The sequence below is a fragment of the Alligator mississippiensis genome, chromosome 2, assembly GCF_030867095.1.
Source record: "Alligator mississippiensis isolate rAllMis1 chromosome 2, rAllMis1, whole genome shotgun sequence".
Taxonomy (NCBI): Eukaryota; Metazoa; Chordata; order Crocodylia; family Alligatoridae; genus Alligator; species Alligator mississippiensis.
This window is the reverse complement of record NC_081825.1, coordinates 33,164,477-33,178,507: the sequence shown is the minus strand read 5'-3', so window position 1 is coordinate 33,178,507 and position 14,031 is coordinate 33,164,477. Positions and strand designations below refer to the sequence as shown.

The 14,031-nt window shown below is 47.0% G+C and overlaps 1 long non-coding RNA gene across 3 annotated transcripts; it reads left to right on the top strand.

The window, feature by feature from the left end:
• Positions 1-262: 262 nt before the first annotated feature.
• On the top strand, positions 263-12,227 carry LOC109281239 (uncharacterized). 3 transcript variants are annotated; one of them, XR_009459729.1, is made up of 4 exons: positions 263-3,056; positions 5,130-5,276; positions 9,140-9,273; positions 11,548-12,227. It is a non-coding gene; the product is annotated as an uncharacterized LOC109281239 (long non-coding RNA). The 3 variants fall into 3 exon arrangements; XR_009459730.1 differs by having other exon boundaries at positions 9,140-9,269; positions 10,133-11,571; XR_002087830.2 differs by having other exon boundaries at positions 265-3,056; positions 9,140-9,269.
• The last annotated feature ends 1,804 nt before the right edge of the window (positions 12,228-14,031 follow it).

The following is a 14,031-nucleotide window of genomic DNA, read 5'->3' as shown; positions in this document are numbered from 1 at the left end:
GAATTAGAAAAATAAACTGATAAAAACTGTGTACTAGTAGTAATCATGCTTAAAACCTACTTTGTGTTTTGCATTTTCAAAGCACTGGACAACACATTTTTGAGGTCTGACTTTGTAGCTGGTTGGAGCTTTTTATCAATTGATAGCTACTTTACAGGTGTAACTGGTCTCCAAATAATTGCACAATTAACCAGTTAATTGCAAGGTACCTGTAATGTGTAAGGCGGGTGGGGCTGAGTAGGATACCTAGATGCCCTTTTCACCCCAAGGGCAGATGGCAATCTAGGCCTGACAGCAGGCCACAGAGGCTTCTCTTTTATTGTTTTCGCATGACACAGTGTTTTGGGTGAAGTTATCCCCAGGTTCAGACTATAGTTTTGTAGCTGCTTTGTTGCAAGCATGGCAGATTGGGCTTGAGAAGAACGAGTGAAGCTCTGAGACAGTTGTGGGCAGAGAAAGTCCCAGAGTGGAGTGAGCAAGTCTGAGTGAGGATGGAAGGAATTGCAATGGCACAATAAAGACTGGTTATTTTGAAGCAGTCTGCTGTGTTGTTTGGGACACTGACACCCTGACCTGTCCTCTTTAAGGCTAGGGGCAGACATTACACATAAATTGGTTTAAGTGATCAGAAACTGTTTTAAACCTGTAACAGAACAGTCATTCAATGCACATAAACCAGTTTGAAAATGACTGAAACCAGTTTGAGATAAACCTGGTTGAATGTAGTATCAGACTTAACTGATTTGGGTCAAACTGGTTTACGCAATGTCTGTCCCAGATCCTTTCCTGGTTTAAGCTGAACCAGACTCCCTCAGCATCCCAGCATGCTCTCTGGGCTGGGCGGGCCCATCCCCTCTGCTCCCTGGCTGGAGCTCCAGCAGAGACTTGCAGGCACAGCAGAGTTTGCCCAGCTTCCCCAAGCCACTCTCACCACCCTTACTGCTTAAGTAGAGATCCCTTCCTGCTCTTTCCCACAGCATAGACCATAGCCAGCATGTGGTATGCTAGCTAATGCTGAGAGCTGTCACTGTAAAGCAGACAGGACAGTGTCTGTTTAGGGATTTTTGGAACTAATCAACATGTCAGCTGGTAATGTCCCTGCATTTCTTCCTTTGAAAAAAGCTGTTTAAGAAAAGTTTGATTTAATGAGTGAGGCTTTGTATTCTAATGGGGTGCTAAATGCTGATAACAAAGCTGATAAATGCTCTGTTATCAAGGGGAAAGGGAACCCCTCCCTAATCGGAGCATCTTGCAGGGGCCTGGCCTGGCTGAGGGGCCTGGCCACACACCCCTCAACTCAGCACTATGGAAGGGATGGGAGGGTTGCTCTAACACCCCCCGGCTTCTAGCATGAGCTGCTGCACCTCAGTCCAGAGGTGATGCCTGTATGGCTACAAACAGGTTAGACTAACCTGCAAAGATTGAATCAATTCAGGCTCAGGATTTTTTAATGTCTGTCCCTAGCCTAAAAGAAGAAAACATTCCCTCCTTCCAGAAAGCTGACTGATAATTAGGAGCCCCCAGAGGTGGGGGTGCTATGAATCACTGGGAAAGCCAGAGACTGATAAGAGCCAGGGTCTCAAAGCTAGAGGCTTGCCACTTGTGAAGCTATGCTAGAGCTGGCTTCAGGGAGTCCTCTTAGGAGAGAGAGAGAGACCAAATAAGGCTGCTTCTTGAGAGGGCTTTGAGGAGGAGCTTGTCCTGTTCCCCATGAAAGGGGCAATTTGATCCTTTTTCATGATAAGCAACTAGAAGGCAAGGTAGATATGCACCTTATAGACTAACTAAATAAGATATATAGAAAGCACAAGCTTTTGTGAACTTGAGCTCACTTCATCAGATACTGTGAAAGGACAAGCATAGACAGTGTATAAAGTGGAGCGAATGTTTAGAGTATCCATCATTGTAGAGCTTTACCTAAAGTTGCAGCCTACAGCTCCCTCGCAACCAACAGCTTTGCTACCTGGCTATTAGGCTTTGAGCTTTGCTACCTGGCTAAGAGGAGCCCACCATGGAGAAGAAGGATTCTAATTAGCCACTTATCCCCTCCGTCTCATTTGTTGTGCATGTATCGGTTTTGCAGGTCCTATTGTTAGGCCCCAGCTCAAGTCTGGGTTCGTGCCCGGTATGCAAAGGCCAATAAAGATACCAGGGGTGAAAGTATAAAGAAGATTTATTGCTAGCAATAAAAGGTGCAAGCGGAATAATCTTACAGAACAAGCACACTAGATTTAAAAAAACTAAGCCCTTTTATACAGGAGTTTCTAAACCTTCATAAGCATCCTTGTTTGCTAATTGGCTATAAAGGAGTGACGCAAGGAGTTCTTTACTGAGCCTGTGTTTTAGCTATGTATCTCATTAACATACATACATGTTTCATTAGCATATTTTTTGCCCACCTAGGGGTGTGATTTTTAGTATTATAATGAGCCCTTTGGCCTAGTACTCTGATTCTGCTTTTGTTTTCAAGCCTCCTTTATCTAAGACTGTCTCCTCCTTATCATTGCAGATGGGCATTCATCACATAACATTCACTTTTGCTTAGGCTTTGCATAGTAGTTTCTAGGTCAAACCTCACACTATCAAATGGGACCTTAGTACAAGTTACTCCTAAAATAAGGGCCAATGAATAGAAGTTCCTAATATATTAATATATACTATGAACAAGATAATGTTTCCCTATGTATGCAATGTAGTATGCAAATGACTGCTTATTTCCTGGGTGCTGGTGGTTTCCACTTGGGGGAGCTGTAGAGTTAAAAATATTACAAAATAAATAAATAAATAAATAAAATAAAACAGTGAGAGAAGCAATGTAGCAAATAAGCAGCTTTTTGTCTGTGAGAGCAATGAGCTGAACATAAAACCCCATATCTGTTTGTGGCAGAGCACAGGGTGTGTCTGCCACTTTAAGGGCCTGGAGTTGGTGGCCTCCAGGTGCCTGATGACGGCAGCCATTTTGAGGCAGCGGCTGCCTATATAAACAGGGCAGTTTGGCTCCAGGAGGTCAGGTAGCAACATTGCCTGGCCGTAGGGCTGCTGTGAACGACCCGGAGGTAAGGGGAGCTTCAAGGGGATGAATAGGAGGCTCCTGGTCCTGGGCATGACCTGAAACTGCACCCTGCTGGGAGTGGGTGGCTTGGTGGGGCTCTCAGTGGCGCGGGAGCCCCCAGGAAATGCCAGGCCAGTTATCACCCCTGTGAAAGGCGGGTCGGGGCGCCTTAACCCCTAGCTCCCACTACCACCGGGTGGGTTACCCTGGTGTTCATTGGGGGGCCCAGAGGGCCAGTGTTGTGAGGGGCCCAGAGAGGGCGGACCCCGAGAGTGTGATGGAGTACAGGGCGTGGTGCTGCGGTTGCCCCTAGGAGAAACGGAGTAGTGGCATGGTGAGGCCCGAGGATGCGAGTGAGCAGCTAGAGATCCAGCCTGAAGGGGAGAGTACCCTCGACTGGCCCAAGCTGGGGCCAGGACTATGGGAGTCAAAAGGGCCAGGGGCCCACCGCGAGGGATGCCCGAGAGCCGGGGGCCTGGGGTCCCGACTGGGCTGGAGGTGGGCCAGGGCCAGGTAGCCGAAGGTCCCGGGGGGACCACACCCGACAGGGGAACATGGCTTCGGGGGGGAGGGCTAGGTAGCCTGGATGACGGTGGAGTGGCCGCCTGATAGGAGAGGATCATAGAGGGGTCCTGTATGGATGATTCTGGGGCCCAGTGTGGGGCCGGTGACTATGTGAACACCATGATGCCATCTGCGAGGCTTGGGCTGCAGTATTAGGGGAGGTCGGAGCCTCAGAGCGCCCCCTGGTATCGGGGCATTACAATGGGCAGCCTCCCGCTTAATTGACATCAGATTGAATCGATTATCATCAAAGGTGTGGTGGGCGAGATAGGCGGGCGGTTGGCCCATTGAGACAGGGGGCGGGCCCTGGAGCTCGGCCCCGAGAAGGCCCCCTGTCACACTGTTCTAAGTGTTGTGGAGGATGCGGCTGGGTTTTTATATTTTATTAATTGGGCAGGACACATTGTTTGGAATTCTATTGTAGTTGTTTTCTTTTAAGGAAAGCCAAAATTCCACCTAAAAGTCTTCCTAGCCTAACTATGGGACTTGTTACATGATAATTTTGGGCAGATCCTGAAGCTCTTAACACCTGGATTGTCCACACAGTAACATCTGAAACTAATGTTAAGCACTCTTTAGGAAGCTCAAAGTTATGCCAGTTTGGGACAGAATTATCTCTGGTCCATGTTACCCAGCTTGCATTAGGGCTGCATTCCACATTACACTGTGAGATGCCCAAATGTTGATCGGGCTTAGGGCTAGCTCCGGCTTAGAGCAGTCACACTTCAGCCAAGAGGCCCAGAGGACTGAAAAGTAAGAATCCCCCCTCCCATTCTATACTCCCCCTGACCCCAGGGGCTCCCTCTGTCCCTTGGGGTTCACCCCTACCTCCTGGACCACCACCTGCCTGCCAGGCTGCTGTTCTTCTTTAGGCTCAGTGGCAATGACTGGGCAGGCATGTTAACCCTTTCCTGCCTGCCCCCCTGGGACAGACAGCGTGGGCAACCACAAGTAAGCAGGGACAAGGGGAGCGAGCTGGGATCTGGGACGCTAGGGAAGGCAGAGGGAGGCAGTGGGCTGGATCAGAGCTAGAGGGAGCGGGTGGGTGTGGTGCTTACATTAAGGTGTAACCTAGTGTGGCTACACCTTAATGTAAGGGCTTTGTTACATGGGAATTTGGGGCAGCTCCTGGAGCTCTTAACCCCTGAATTACCCACAAGTTAACTCTGAAACTGGTTTTAAATACTCATTAGGTGGCTGAAAGTGATGCCACTCCAGGGCAGGATTATCTTTGATCCATGCTATCCAGCTCACGTTGCACTAAGGTGTAGCCATGCTAGGTAGGCTACACTTTAGTGTAACCACCCCACCTGCCCCCCTCTCTTGCTGGTCCAGATTGGGTCCACTGCCTCCCCCACTTCCCCCCCCCCCACACACACACACCAGATCTCTGCTCACTGTCCTCCCTGACTCCCCACCAGCTTACTTGTTGCTGCCTGCACTGTCTGCCTTGGGGGACCAGGCAAGGAAGCATTAACCTCTCCCCCAAAGGTAAGCGTGTGTTCTCTTTCAGGTTGGCCAATCTCCTCCAGCGGGCTTTAAAATAGCTTCATTGGGGGAAGGGGAAGATGAGGATGGAGGGAGCCACAGAACACCAAACCAAGAGCCATCCACAAGAACAGCCCAGCCAAGACAGGTAACGAACACAAGGAATACCCAGGTAAGAGACAGGGGCCCAGATAGTCCTGGAATTAGTGGGGCAGTGCATACACCTCCAGGAGGCCTCAAATGCCTCTACACTAATGCTCGTAGTATGGGGAACAAGCAGGAGGAACTTGCCCTCCTGCTAGCTAACACAAACCTGGATATAGTGGGGCTCACTGAAACGTGGTGGGATCCAACACATGACTGGGTGGTAAACATCAGGGGCTATAGGCTGTACAGGAGGAATAGAACAGGGAGGAAAGGTGGGGGTGTGGCGCTCTACATCAAAGAGCAGTACACATCCTCAACAAACAGCACTGGGTCAGAGGAGGGGCAGACTGAAGTTCTCTGGGTCTGAATACAAGGGGGGTGGGGGGTAATAGGGGTTTACTACAGGCCACCCAACCAGGGGGAAGAGCTGGACTGGGAATTCTCAGGTCAGCTCGTGGAGGCCGTTAAGTCAAGGGACGTGGTTATCATTGGTGACCTAAACTATTTGAACATCTTCTGGGAAGAGCAGTCAGCCAGGTCTGACTGCTCGCATAAGTTCCTAGCCAAGTTACAGGATCTCCATCTAAACTAAGAGGTGCACAGTCCCACCAGGGGAAATGCCTTGTTAGACCTGAAAAGAAGGTACTGGGTAACATAGGGCCTCTGCAGGACACACTAGGAAATCTGGTGGTCACACCAGATGACAAAGCTAACCTCTTTAAGAATTTCTTTGCCTCCATCTTTTTGAGCAGGGACCGGGGCATCCCCCCACTGGGATCCCCGAAGGACCCAGGGGAGGTGCTGCCAGGCCCAGGGTCAGTGAGAACCTAGTCAGGGAACTTCTGGTGGGACTAGACATGTTCAAATCAGCAGGTCCTGACAATCTCCACCCCCGAGTGCTGAGGGAATTAGCAGAGGTCATTGTGGGAACCCTGGTACAGCTTTATGAGCACTTACGGTGCTCTGGTGAGGTGCCAGAAGACTGGAAAAGGGCCAATGTGGTCCCCGTTTTCAAAAAAGGGAGGAAGGAGGACCCAGGAAACTACAGGCCCGTTAGTCTTACCTTGCTCCTGGGGAAGCTGTTTGAGAAAATTATCCAGGAGCACACCTGCAAGGGACCAGCAGGGGAGATTATGCTTAGGAGCAACCAACATGGCTCATTCGAGGTAGGTTCTATCAAACCAACCTGGTGGCCTTCTACGACCAGGTCACAAAATCCTTGGATGCAGGTGTTGTGGTGGACGTAGTCTTTCTGGACTTTAGGAAGGCCTTCAACACTGTCTCTCACCCCATTCTTATTAAAAAAATTTAGGTGACTGTTGTGTCGATGCCTACACAGTCAGATGGGTCACAAATTGGCTGGAGGGCTGCACCCAGAGGGTGGTGGTGGATGGGTCTTTTTCGACCTAGAGGGATGTGGGCAGTGGGGTCCCCCAGGGCTCAGTCCTCGGGCCCAGACTGTTCAACATCTTTATCAGCAAGTTGGATGAGGAGGTGAAAAGCACCTTGTTCAAATTCACGGATGACACTAAGATGTGGGGAGAAGTAGGCACACTAGAGGAGAGGGACAGGCTGCAACTAGATCTAGACAGGTTACAGGGGTGGGCGGATGAGATAAGGGTGGGATTCAGTACTGACAAGTGCAAGTTATTGCACCTGGGGAGGAAGAACCAGCAGCATACCTACAGGCTGGGGAACTCCCTTCTAGTCAGCAGAGGCAGAAAAGGATCTTGGTGTCATTATTGATTGCAAGACGAACATGGGCTGCCAATGTGGGGATGCGGTCAGGAAGGCTAATCACACCTTGCAATGCATCCACAGATGCATCACGAGCAGGTCCAAGGAGGTGATTCTCCCCATTTATATGATATTGGTCAGGCCACAGTTGGAGTACTATGTCCAGTTCTGGGTGCCACACTTTAGGAGGGATGTGGCCAGCATTGAGAGGGTCCAGAGGAGGGCCACTCGCATGATCAAGGGGCAGCAAGGCAGGTCCTATGAGTGGAGGCTATGGGACCTGAACCTGTTCAGCCTCCACAAGAGAAGACTGAGAGGGGATCTGGTGGCCATCTACAAACTGGCCAAGTGGGACCAGCAGACAATGGGAGAATCCCTGTTCCCCCAAGCACTACTGGGAGTAACTAGGAATAACAGCCATAAGCTGACTGAGAGTAGATTCAGGCTAGACATCAGGAGGCACTACTTCACAGTCAGGGCGGCTAGGATCTGAAACCAACTTCCAAGGGAAGTGGTGCTCGCTCCTACCCTGGGGGTCTTCAGAAGGAGGCTAGATAATCACCTAGCCGAGATTGTTTGACCCCAGCATTCTTTCCTGCCCAGGGCAGGGGGTCAGACTTGATGATCTGCTCAGGTCCCTTCTGACCCTACCTACTATGAAACTGTGAAACCTGCCCGGCCACAACAGCTGCTGCTGCTACCAGAAGAGCAGCAGCCTGGCATCAGTGGTGGCCAGGCAGGCAGGTTAACCCTTCCCTGCCTGCTCCCTTGAGACAGACAGCACAGGCAGCCACAAGTAAGTGGGAAGGGGAGTGCAGGGGAGGACAAGGGGTAGGGGGGAACAGGAGGGGCCTTGGGGAGCAGGGGTCAGGGGAGAAGCCTGAAAAGGGAGGGATTCTTACCATTCAGTCCTCCAGGCCCCTGGTGGTCTGAAGTGACTCCTCCAAACTCAAGCTAGCACCAACGCCCATCAGCATTTGTGCAGCTCACAGGGGAAGGTGTCATGAGGCCTTATGTCAATAAGTGGTGTAAATTTGTCTCCCAGTCCTAACTGTCATAGCTAGGCCAGCAAAAGCCCTCAGTACAGAAATAATTCTACCAGCAAAAAAAAAAGTCTGGTATTTATTTCATTCAGGGAACTGGTTTGAATTATACCAGCTAACCCAGAACTCCCACTGAAGTCAGTAGACCAGATTCTGGTCTTTGGTTATGGTGGGGAAAATCTAGCTATTTTGTACCACGTTGCAACCACTAATTTAAGAGGCTTTGCAAATCTGAGTGGGGAGGATTTAGGAAGCTAATTTAAAGGACTTGAATTTTCACAAAGTTTTAGGAAGAAAGAAAACTGATTAAATACAGTGTATCCTTGAATGTAGTTGCAGTTTCTGAGTAAACAAGTGTAAAGCGAAGGCAATAAAAGCAAGTGTCTAAGGGCACATCATCATTGCGTCCCTAGCAATGCCAGAAGGGGAGGGGGTGTCTCAACACACTGTGCCCATTCGCTCCCATTTATGCATGTCAAAACCCAGAAATCTATCAGTGAAGCTGCCTTGGTGGAAACCCCAGAGCTTCTCATGACCCCTGTCTCTGGCATAGTTGAGAGCAGTGTGTCCATCATCTGTCTAGGTTTGGTGGCCGAGTAGTGAACAGGTGGGTAGGACATACTCACAGAAGGGCAGCCCTTTGCAAATAGGAGACTGGAGTGCAGTGGAGTCATTGCCTCTCTCCCTGCTCATCCCCTGCTATTTTTTAACTCCACTGTCCTCTCCATAACCCCACCAATGTCACAGATATGAGAAAAGGCTATGGAAAGCTCCCTAGAATAGAACTATGGGTGAGAGGCAGAGGTCTTTTCTGTACTTTCCTACATTTGAGAAGTGCCCTTGTTGCCATGAAAGATACAATACAAGGAATCAGGCAGATACATTAGACTGCCTTTTGAAGACCAGTCTTCAGCCAGATAGCCCACCCTCCAGTGGGACCAAGGTAATTATCTTAATCCCATACTGAGCCACACGCACACGTGCATTCCTGAGCCACATAATTCCTAACTAATATCAAACTAGATAATTTCTGAGTGTAGCGACTTGTCCCTGCTTTTTCTCAGTAGTGCATGGAGTTTTCTTGCCTGCAACTTTTTTTTTTTTCTAGTGATCGTGCACTTTGAAAAAATGAAGGTTTTGTGATGGGGTCGAAGCTTTACTCTTCCTGAAACTCACCATTTATGGACAGAAGAGCTGCACCATGGACCACATTTCAAACTCCGCTTACTTCTGTGACAGTAGGTATAAAGCAATCCTCATGTGTCAGATCCTGCCTTCCCAGATAGATATGCAACTGCTGTTAGAGTATTGTAGCCATTGCATAGACCAATCAGATGACAGAACGCAACACACAGCCGTCTCTTTTTAATATAGTTCATTTCATAATTATTTCTTTGAGTGCATGTGGTAAAAGATGCACCCATTGTGTGATGAATCCATATCCATTGCTGTAGCTTGTAGTCATACTGAGATGTTTAGAACTGTTAGACTCTTCTGGTCAGACAGGCTGGCACCCATATTTTACTAAGCCATAAAATCCTTAGTAGACTAAATATTTTGGACTGCAGCTTAGTCAACATCTAATTTCCCCTGGCTGCCACAGCAACTCAAACAAACCATAAAAATAGTAAATTTAACCTAACAAATCAAGCACCCAGATTACCCAAATAAAAATGGAGACATTGAACTGGTTGTAATGAGGAAACTTTTAAACATACAAGAGACAAAGAATGTATTATCAGGTCACAATTGCCACCAGAGTCAAAATTAAAACAAATATGCCAAAGGCAAATTGTAAAATTGGAACCAGTCAGATATGGGGAAAATAGCAACATGTCAGTATGAAATTCTGTGTAGCATTTCATATTCTATATGACATGACCTGTTTTTTGTCCTTTCTTATATAGACAAATATGATATATAGAGAAATATAAAGAAATGCATTTATATAGAGAAATACACTTGTTCAGAAATACTAACTTCCATATGGATAAAAATTAAGAAATAACACTGAAAATTGATTTCATATTGGTTCATGTTTTGAGAGAATTGACTGAACTCTAGGCTTTGCCTTTATTCTCACCTGCCACTTATTCACCAGATGCAGACCGGGGAGAGCCAGGATCTTAAGGTTAGCTTACGAAGGGAAAATATATTGTCTTGCCTTACATGGTACCTAAACTGTTTTAAATAACATTAAATGAGATTTAGTATCTGCCTTATCCTATTGCAGACAAAGATAGTCACATTTTTTTAAAGTTTTGGCTGCTCATGGCTGGTGATTACCATTTATCTCTCTTAGGATTAATTAGAATATACTAAGATTTACAAAACATAGCTGTCCTTGCCTGTCCTTAAGGGCAAAGAAAACATGCTAACTAACTTTACTAGAGAGAAGAGAGGACTGAGGGGGATTTGATTACAGTTTTCAGATACCTGCAGGGAAATTACAGAGAGGATGGGTATAGGCTTTTCTCTTTGACTAGAGGGAACAGGACTAGGAATAGTGGTTTCCAGCTTCAGCAGGGTAAATTTAGTTGGGAGATTAGGAGGAACTTCCTGAAAGATTACCTAGTGAAACTGTGTAATCTCTGTCTCTGGAAATTTTCAAGATAGTTAGATAGATACTTGGTTGGGATGGTTTAGTCAGGGATGATCCTGCCTTAAGCAGCTGGCTGGACTAGATCACCTCTTAAAGTCCCTTCCAGCCCTACTTTCCTACAGACAATTTTGTTATTGATGATCTGTAATCTTATTACTGACAAACTTTTTTACTGGCATACATTTTACATAATATAAATGTAACTCTTCTGCCAGACCCTGGACAAGGGTGGGTTCAACTTGTCACCCTTGTCCAAAGCCTGAAAAAGAGTTACTTTTACATTATGTCAGTAAAAATAAATATTGGGGTGGCAACCCTGTTTAAATGCAGCAAGAGTTTTTACATAGTGCTGTCCCTACCTCACATTCACCCCCATACCCTCATGATCCCCTACTCGCCCCCATACTCTGGTGCTTCTAACCACGCTCTGCACCATATTGCCCCCCTCCAGCCTTATCTTTGCCAGCCCCACCTCCCCATCCCACCATAGACCCCCAAATAAGGACTACAGTCTGCCTACTTACCTACCAGTAGTGGTACAGGCAGGCCACAGGATGCAACAATAGGAGCAGCAGCAGCATATGACTGGTGAGGGAATGGACTACAGGCTCCAAAACCCTGAGGGAATGCTCCCTGCAGGGTGCTGTGCTCCTGTTCAGACACCAAGTAGTGCTCTTCTGCTCTGCCTGCCCTTCAGTATGCAGCCTTGTTCAGAGATTGAACTTCAGTCAAGCTTCCAGGTTATTTAGTTTTTACAGATAGCTCCATTTGTTTATGAACTTTATGTCTGTAAATGTTGGTGAAACAATTTCCATTTAATTTCTCCATGAGTTCTATATTGTCATATTCAATTTGTTTGATTAGCTTCAGAAAAAACTTAAGCATTTGGTTAATTTATGGTCAATTAATTTAAGGTGTGGACAATGCAAAAAAGAAAATGAAGCAGCAGGAGTGTGGAGGGGCTGGCTCTGGGAGTTACCCTGGGATCTGGTGCCTTTTTTGCCCTCCTGTTACCAAGATGAATCCAGTTCAAGGTCAGAAGTGACTAAAAGTTATTCTTAGTTGTGAAGAGTATCCATGGTCTTCAGTACATATCCAAAGTCCCTGCCAGGATGGATGCTAATTAGCCTCTTCAGCAGAATACTACTAGGAAATATTGGCCATGGAGACTGAACTATACTGGCAGTGTCCTTTGTTGACTGTGAGGTATAGAGAAGATGGTGGTAGTATTGCCATTGTCTATGCAGTACTTATATTTTTGCCATCCCTAAAAGTGTTTGGATTTTCAGAGCAGTCCAACCAGTCTCTTTCACAGTTATTAAATTTATTCAATGAAAAAAGACCTGTTATTTTCATCCTAGGAAGCATATTGCTCTTAGATGTATAAGCATATCACGTGTCTGGTATAAAATCCTTTGTCTTTCTGTGGATATTTTTAGTGGAGAGTTGTGAAGTATTTTATGTCTGAAGGATTAGATTTCTATTAACAGTACATGAACAGCATTGCTATTTTAATTATATTGAGGCTTGCATGTTAGTATTGCACCGATATTATTATAGTATTTGTATAATAAAAATGATGTTTTCTCTAAAATTTGTATGTGAATTGGATCTATTTACTTGAAAGAGAAAATCGTGAAATTAACATTAGAAGTATTGGCTTAATTAAGCCAAAAACAACCCTGTGGCTTCTTAACATTCTTCTTTCCATCAGTCCAGTAAATTTTAAATAAAATACTCAGATGAAATATACAATTCTTATAATATTATATAATTCTTATAATATCATTCCTTCTCCATGTCACTCAACAAATTTTAAAGACACAGTAGAATGAATTGCATATTTTTAAATGGTGTGCAGGAGATGCTTGTCTCTGCTCTTTTAATGAGTTTTGTGGGTATGCCCCCTGTACACAGAGGTAAAGCTTATCATACATGTGTCATCAGGGAGATCTGTGTGAAAATGCTCAACTAAGAGAGAACCTTTGCAATGGAAGGAGTATTCCTGAAGGAGTATTCCCTTGGGCTGTGTTAGAATAAAAGAGCATACTCTAGGGTGGGGTGGGAGGGGGTGTTTTAATTAGAGTTGCTCTCTCAGGAGACACTGTAATTAAAATACCTGCAGTGTCGTGTGTATTTAGCACCCCTCATTTCAAAATGATGGTGGGGGTGCTTTAACTAAAGCTTGTTTGACAAGCTTTGAGTCAAGCAGCCCCGCCACCATTTTGGAATGAGGTGTAGCCCGGGTACGCCTGGGGGGTGTACCCTGTCCTCCGATGACAGTGGTGGTGGTCAGGCAGGGTGCTGAGGAAGGGGTCAGATACTAGAGCGGCCTCCTCCCCTCTCTATAGAGCTAGGCCAAAACCAAGTGCTCAACTATGGACAGTTTATTACAAGAATAGATATAGACAATATAAAACATAGAATATTTACAAGACTTAACATATAATACTATATATAATAGTCCACAATTCACATACAATACTAAATATGAACCAAATGAACCTATACAACCCAATTAACACACAAGGATATTAACCTATATAACCCAAGTAACTTAACCACAATATTTCTTTGAACCTTCACAAATAACAATACCAATATACACATCGAGGCATTAAAACACATAATCCATATAAGCCCCCTTAAAGAATACCCCTAGCTATATACCCCTTAACACAACGACAGCCTTAAAATAGGGAGTGCTCTCAGCACCTCCCCGAGGGGTTTCCCTGAAGCCCCTCCCCTTTAGGGCCCTGGGACGTGGACACGCCCCTCCCGCAATGGAAGGCGGAGGCAGCAGACCCTCCTCACCTGTGTCAGCCTCCCCTGCGGGGTCCCACTTCCCCAATAACTCACACTTCCTCTCTGGAGAGGTCAAGGCTCGTCCCCTGATGTCCGATCCTGCAAGACCCTCTCCCCAGTGGCCTCTTCAGCTCTCCTCGACGGCCCGGCATCCCGCAGTGGGCACCCAGGGCTCTATGTCTCTCATGGGAGCCAAGCCCTTCCAGGCTCCAAATCCCTGGTCTCACACCAGGGTTCTCCCCCTTTCTGGGCCCTGCTCTGGGCACTGGGGCTCTTTTAGTTAAAAGTGGAGCCATACTACGGGGCTCCGGTCACTCGGCCTAGGGCTGAGGCTAACATGAGCAGCCATGAGCTGCTTCCAAGGCGGTTCTCCATGCGCCGACCTGCACACTGTGTGGGGCCCGAGCAGCCACAAGCTGCTCCCAGGGCCAGCTCTGTATGTGCCAATCTGCACACCAACTGCCCAGCTGCTTGCTGGGTTTGCAGGCTCAAGCTGCCTCGAATGGCTTCTAGAGCCTGATCCCTGTGCACCAATTTCCGCACTGCTGAAGCTCAAGCAGGGTCCTGAGGATGGCCGTCTCTGGAGCTCCTCT